This window comes from Lissotriton helveticus, chromosome 1_2, assembly GCF_964261635.1.
Source record: "Lissotriton helveticus chromosome 1_2, aLisHel1.1, whole genome shotgun sequence".
In the NCBI taxonomy this organism is placed as follows: Eukaryota; Metazoa; Chordata; class Amphibia; order Caudata; family Salamandridae; genus Lissotriton; species Lissotriton helveticus.
The window spans coordinates 323,641,797-323,648,737 of record NC_136058.1 but is presented as its reverse complement, the minus strand read 5'-3'; the positions used below and the strand labels follow the sequence as shown (position 1 = coordinate 323,648,737).

The window sequence follows — 6,941 nt, the reverse complement described above, 5'->3', positions numbered from 1 at the left end:
ACTATTAATGATTAATTATCAAAAATTTTAATTTATATATTTTACCAAAATAGCTGTAATTAATAGAATGTCAAAATTAATAATATTTCTTCCCAAACAAAAATTTCATAACAACACAATATTAAATAAAATTTTATTTTATTATTACATTAAATAATTATTTATAATTAATTACTAATTATTTCCTAATGATAAATATGTACCAAATAATATAAATTATTTAACAAATTAATATGTATTCATTACCAATTAATTGATAATTTTTATTTATAAGAAACATATCATAATAAATTATTTATTTTTAATTACTCCCCACCCTTATCCCCTATTAACCCAACATCCCACTCCTAAACATTAACTACAATTTATATCAATAACAACGATGAAAATATGCAAGCTCAAGACCTGGCTGTTCGAGCAGTAGCGGACCCCCCCCCCCCCAAGCACCTTGAGACCCTCCGGGTGAGTAGCGCGCTATACAAATGCTTTGATTGATTGATTGATTGATTCGCACATTAGCTGTTATTATTTCCATGTAATTATGTTTAAGTTTTTCACCAATTATTTAATGAACTATAACAAATTATTATATACATTACAATTACTCTAAATAACTTATTTAACTAATTAACATTAATTATTTATTAATTAATTACTAATGCAACATTAAAACCAAATTATATTAAAATAATTAAATACATTGTATTATTAATTTTCCAATTAACTAATTAATAATAACTAATTACCAAATAATTACTACTTAAATTTTAATTACCAATTATATAAAATAATTAACTAAATAATAATATTTAATTTCCAATATACTAATTACTAATAATTAATTACCAATGAATTACTACATAACATTTTATTACCAATTATATTAATTAATTAACTAATTAATATGATTTATTTTCCATTTAACTAATTAATATTATTTAATGACCAATTATTTACTAATTTAAAAATTTATATAAATTAATATACATTAATTAACTAATTAATAATAATTATTTCCCAATTAACTAATTAATATCATTTAATTACCAATTAATTACTAATTAAAATTTTATAGAAATTAATATTAATTAATTAACTAATTAATAATAATTAATTCACAATTAATTAAAATATAAATATATTTACAAACATATATTAAATAATTATTTATTTTAAATTACTCCCCACCCTTATCCCCTATTAACCCAACATCCCGCTCCTAAACATTAACTACAATTTATATTACTATTCAAATTTATTTATATTTTGTATCTTTTTTCTACATAATCTCGATATTTTTTACTTTCACTATTAATCGATATTTTGTCATGTCGATATTTTTGAGTCCATATTTTATAACTCGATATTTTATTATCATTATTGTAATCGATATTTTTAACAACGATATTTTTGTTTTCGATATTTTATTATATTCGATATTTTTAACTCGATATTATCCATTCGATATTGTGGAGTCGATATTATGTCTGTGCACCGTTATTATTGTGGTGTTTGTGTAGTGTAGGGTAGTGGTTTAGGGTAGTGCTGGGGGATCGTGCAGGGTAGTGATTGAGTATTGGGACCGGACTGGGAGTTGGAGGAGAGTCGTGCTGGGGTAGTGTTTTATGGTAGTGTTGTGGTGTTTAGGGTAGTATTTCAGGTTTTAGGGTATAGTGCTTGGGGGTCGTACAGGATAATGTTTGAGTGTGGAGACTGGACTGGAGGTTTGGGGAGGATCCTGCTGGGGGTAGTGTTTTAGGGTTTAGGGTAGTGTTGTGGTGTGTGACTAGTGTAGGGTAGTGTTTTAGGGTTTAAGGTAGTGCTGGGGGGTTGTGCAGAGTAGTGTTTGAGTGTAGGAACCAGACGGGGCCCATGCTGGGGGTAGTGTTTTAGGGTAGTGTTGTGGTGTTTGACTAGCGTGGGGTAGTGTTTTAGGGTTTAGGGTAGTGCTGGGGGTCGTGCAGGGTAGTGTTTGAGTGTTGGGACCGGACTGGGGGTCGGGGGTTCATGCTGAGGGTAGTGTTTTAGGGTTTAGGGTAGTGCTGGGCGGTCGTGCATAGTAGTGTTTAAGTGTGGGGACCAGAGTGGGGGGTCGGGGGAGGGTCGTGCTGGGGGTAGTGGTTTAGGGTAGTGTTGTGGTGTTTGGGTAGTGTAGGGTAGTGTTTTAGGGTTTAGGGTAGTGATGCGGGGTCATGCAGGGTAGTGTTTGAGTGTAGGGACCTGACTGGGGGTCAGGAGGTCACGCTGGGGGTAGTGTTTTAGGGTTTAGGGTAGTGTTGTGGTGTTTGTGTAGTGCCGGGTAGTGTTTTAGGGTTTAGGGTAATGCTGGGGGGTCGTGCAGGGTAGTGTTTGAGTGTAGGGACCGGACTGGGGGTCGGGTGGTCGTGCTGGGGGGTAGTGTTTTAGGGTTTAGGGCAGTGTTGTGTAGTGCGGGGTAGTGCTTTAGGGTTCAGGGTAGTGCTGGGGGGTCATGTATGGTAGTGTTTAAGTGTGGGGACCAGACTGGGGGTTGGGGGAGGGTCGTGCTTGGGGTAGTGGTTTATGGTAGTGTTGTGGTGTTTGTGTAGTGTAGGGTAGTGTTTTAGGATTTAGGGTAGTGCTGAGCGTTCTGCAGGGTAGTGTTTGAGTGTAGGGACCGGACTGGGGGTCGGGTGGTCGTGCTGGGGGTAGTGTTTTAGGGTTTAGGGCAGTGTTGTGTAGTGCAGGGTAGTGTTTTAGGGTTCAGGGTAGTGCTGGGGGTCATGTATGGTAGTGTTTAAGTGTGGGGACCGGACTGGGGGTCGGGGGAGGGTCGTGCTGGGGGTAGTGGTTTATGGTAGTGTTGTGGTGTTTGTGTAGTGTAGGGTAGTGTTTTAGGATTTAGGGTAGTGCTGGGCGTTCTGCAGGGTAGTGTTTGAGTGTAGGGACCGGACTGGGGGTCGTGCTGGGGGTAGTGTTTTAGGGTTTAGGGCAGTGTTGTGTAGTGCAGGGTAGTGTTTTAGGGTTCAGGGTAGTGCTGGGGGGTCATGTATGGTAGTGTTTAAGTGTGGGGACCGGACTGGGGGTCGGGGGAGGGTCGTGCTGGGGGTAGTGGTTTATGGTAGTGTTGTGGTGTTTGTGTAGTGTAGGGTAGTGTTTTAGGATTTAGGGTAGTGCTGGGGGTTCTGCAGGGTAGTGTTTGAGTGTAGGGACTGGACTGGTAGTCGGGGGTCATGCTGGGGGTAGTGTTTTAGGGTTTAGGGTAGTGTTGTGGTGTTTGTGTAGTGTAGGTTAGTGTTTTAGGGTTTAGGGTAGTGCTGGGGTGTCGTGCAGGGTCGTGTTCGAGTGTAGGGACCGGACTGAGGGTCGGGGGTCATGCTGGGGATCATATTTTAGGGTTTAGGGTAGTGTTGTGTACAGCAGGGTAGTGTTCTAGGGTTCAGGGTAGTGCTGGGGGGTTGTGCAGGGTAGTGTTTAAGTGTTGGGACCAGACTAGGGGTCGGGGAGGGTCCTTCTGGCATCCCTACTTTATATTCATTTTGATGAAATGTCTCACACTATGGCAGTAAATCTAAAATAGAAAGGATGGTCTGATGCACTGTCATGAATGATCAGATTAATTAGAACATATTCAGACCAGCTGCAGTACTAGCCTGCCCTTAACTTATAACAGCAGTCTGCGGGAGTGCTGCCCTTCCATTTCAGGTGCTTTCAGTGATTTTAAGTTCTTCTTCGAGTTTCTTGTTGCTCAAACGGATGCAATTTCTGCTATTTATATGTTACCCTTGTCTTCGTTGCTTGATTTTGCTTGCGAGAAAGTGTAACTCATATATAGTTTTTGAAATGTCACTCATTACACTGAAATTATGAAAACCTCACTCACTACAATCTGAAACCTTGGCAACATGCCCGTGATGAAGGAAACGGCAGGTGCCCACCCCGCGTATTGCTGTCTTAATTGCAGGTGCCCACCCTGCATTAAGGTGCCCACCCCTGGTATGAAGTGGGAGCCTCATTGCCCTGACAAACAGATCACTGCCGCAGCCCGAGTAAAAAATGGCCGCCGACCCAGAAGCCCGGCAAAAGTTTGCCTGCTGTGGGCGGGGCCGGCGGCAGGACCCGAAGAAGTATTGGTGATGGTCTGGGGCTCCCGTGAGCAGATGGGAGCCCTGATGCGCCTAAGGGAGTGAAGACGGGAGCCTACCCCGCCTCCAAAAGCTCCAAGCCCGAAGTCCCGGGTCCCAGGAGGGGGCCCGGGTGAAGAGGCAGCGGGCCGAAGGAGAAAGCTGCCGCGGCTGCTAATAGCAGCCCGAGTAAAGGGGAGAGGTGCCGGAGCAGGCCACAACCCAGTGACAAATCCCATGTGGGGCATCTGTGGTAAAGAGGGAGCCCCGCGGCAGCCGCAGTGTGACCGGGCAAAGAGAGAGTCCGGGGAGTTAAGGTGGGGAGTCGAGGACCGCAATCGCTTGTTCAGGTAGACTTTCAAATGTCCCCATATGTGAAAGGAGAGACTCACTGGTGAGGGGCAAAGACAAGAGTATGAGATCAGCCTGATACATTAACGGCAACAATTTGTAAAACTGATTTGAGCTGGTTGAAGTACTGTGCTTCACGTATATCATCTATGGATATATGCTCAAAGATAGAGAATACATTTGAAATACTGAATAGCAAAGTAAAAAGTAGCACCCCCTCCCCAAACACACAAACACACAGTTACACACACGAAGACAGGCAGACATGGGCACATGCACTCACGCACCGACACCGGAGGCACGCACAGACCCGAACGTCACGGGCGGATAACTTTCCCCATAGCTGTGAGGTGTGTTAGGGCAGCTATCGGTATGCCTCATTCAGGCACCTTTGACGATGTAGAGGAGTGGGAAGGTGTGGGAGCGCTGCCGCCCCCTCCCTGTCTGATATGTTTCATTCAGCGACAGCAGCATGTCCGAAGAGCCCGCGGATTTTAACAGAGGCAACCCAAAACTCAACGATTTGCCTGGCCACACCGCAGTGAAGAAGGCAATCCTTTTCATACGGCAGAAAGCTGAGAAGGAGGGCTCGTGCTGGCCCCTGGGTTTGTCAGACAAGCTCTTGCTTCGATTTCTTCGAGCCAGAGATTTCCATATTGATCTGGCGTTCAAGCTTTTAAAAAACTATCACAAGTGGAGAGCTGAATGTCCCGAAATAACTGCAGACCGGCGTCCATCTTCTGTGCTCGGCCTCCTGCGTAGTGGTTACCACGGAGTGCTGAGAGATGGGAACTCCCAGGGGAGCAGAGTTATCATTTACAGGATTGCTCAGTGGGACCCAAAGTTGTTTACAGCATATGAAGTATTCCGCGTAAGCCTCATCACCTCAGAGCTCCTAGTGCAAGAGCTAGAGATCCAGTGCAATGGGATACAGGCCAATTTCGATCTTCAAGGGTGGTGGCTCGTGCATCCCTTTCAGATTACTCCAATGCTTGCCATGACGATTGCCTCAGTGCTTGCGGATTCATTTGCCATCAAAGTTCGGCGTATCCATCAGATAAATGAGCCTTTATTTTTCCATCCCGTCTTTGCATTAATAAGGCCTTTTCTGCCTGAAAAAATGAAGTGACTACACAGAGAGCCAGCAGCAGCACTTTGGAGCGAACATCCTCCCTCCCGAATACGGTGGTGTGGGCTGTGGCTTGGATGAACTGTGCGAGGAATGGACCGAATTTATAATGAAGTCAGAAGAATGAACAAAAGTTACTTACCTGTAAACTGTGGTTCTCCAGTATTGGTGTCTTTCATAGATTCACATGCTTGAATATTCCCCGTCGTCGAAGTGGGAGGCCCACGGTACATAAAATAGCAGTAACATATGCATGTATACATGAAAAACATCATAAATAAAAATATACATACATATAATGTAATAAAATTCAAAATTCTAAAAGTACCATAGAACATAATAGGCCCATTGAAAAGCCTAAGGGAGAACTCACTTTAGTAGCATATTAGTGTCATTATGTGTTGGTCCACATTCCAGCCAATCAGGCTGTAGCCTCCTCTAGAACCTTCTCCTCAGAAGCCCAAGTCCTCAGATTTTCGTAGCACAAAGTAAGTAAAAGTGCCTGAGGAGAAAAGAGCCTCTGAGGGGAGAACCACAGTTTACAGGTAAGTAACTTTTGTTCTTCTCCAGTATTAGGGGTGTCTTTCATAGATTCACATGCTTTAATAAGAGTAGAAAGCAGTAAAACATCACATAAGTCATAAAGGTGATATACCACAGCAAGTAAGGTAAACATATTAGTCAATATGCAATAAATACCAAAATATTATATAGAAAAACCTTTATGACTGGAGGCGGGTAGCGACAGAGGCTCACCTTTATTGGAAAAGATTCCGCAGCACCGCTTGACCTACTGCCGCATCCGCGGCGTCTGTTGATTGCAGGCAGTAGTGTTTTGTAAAAGTATGGCTGCTCGACCAAGTAGCAGCTCTGCAGATCTGCCTCAGGGGTACCCCCGCAAAAAGGGCAGCAGAAGTAGACACCGCTCTAGTTGAGTGAGCACGAACTGGAGCAGGAAGGGTGTGAGAAGTTGGCCTGATGTGCAGTGCTCACTATTCTAGTGATCACTATATATCAGTCCAAACAACCCTTATTGATGATTGGTTGTAAGTCAACCTTATAGACCAGCTATCCTAGTAGCATGGATACGAGCAGTCTAAGGCTAAGACTCTAGAGGGCGTGTTAAGCCAGCTGTTTTACCATCACATTACCCCTTGAACACCCAGTGAAAGGTTACCACACAAGTGTTATGAAAATAAAACAGTGTATTTATTAGAATCACAACAGCCCTGTACTCTTTATGAGGACAGGGTGCTAGGCACACAACAAAACTCTTACGAAAATACTTAAGTTAGCACAGTATATACAAATGCCCGAGGGGCACGGAAAACCATATACTCTAAAAGTGGAATGCGAAATTACTAGCAGGTAAGTACAGT

The 6,941-nt window shown here is 43.0% G+C and overlaps 1 pseudogene; it reads left to right on the top strand.

Moving 5' to 3' along the window:
• Positions 1-4,905: 4,905 nt before the first annotated feature.
• LOC144807881 (alpha-tocopherol transfer protein pseudogene) lies at positions 4,906-5,689 on the top strand (annotated as a pseudogene).
• The last annotated feature ends 1,252 nt before the right edge of the window (positions 5,690-6,941 follow it).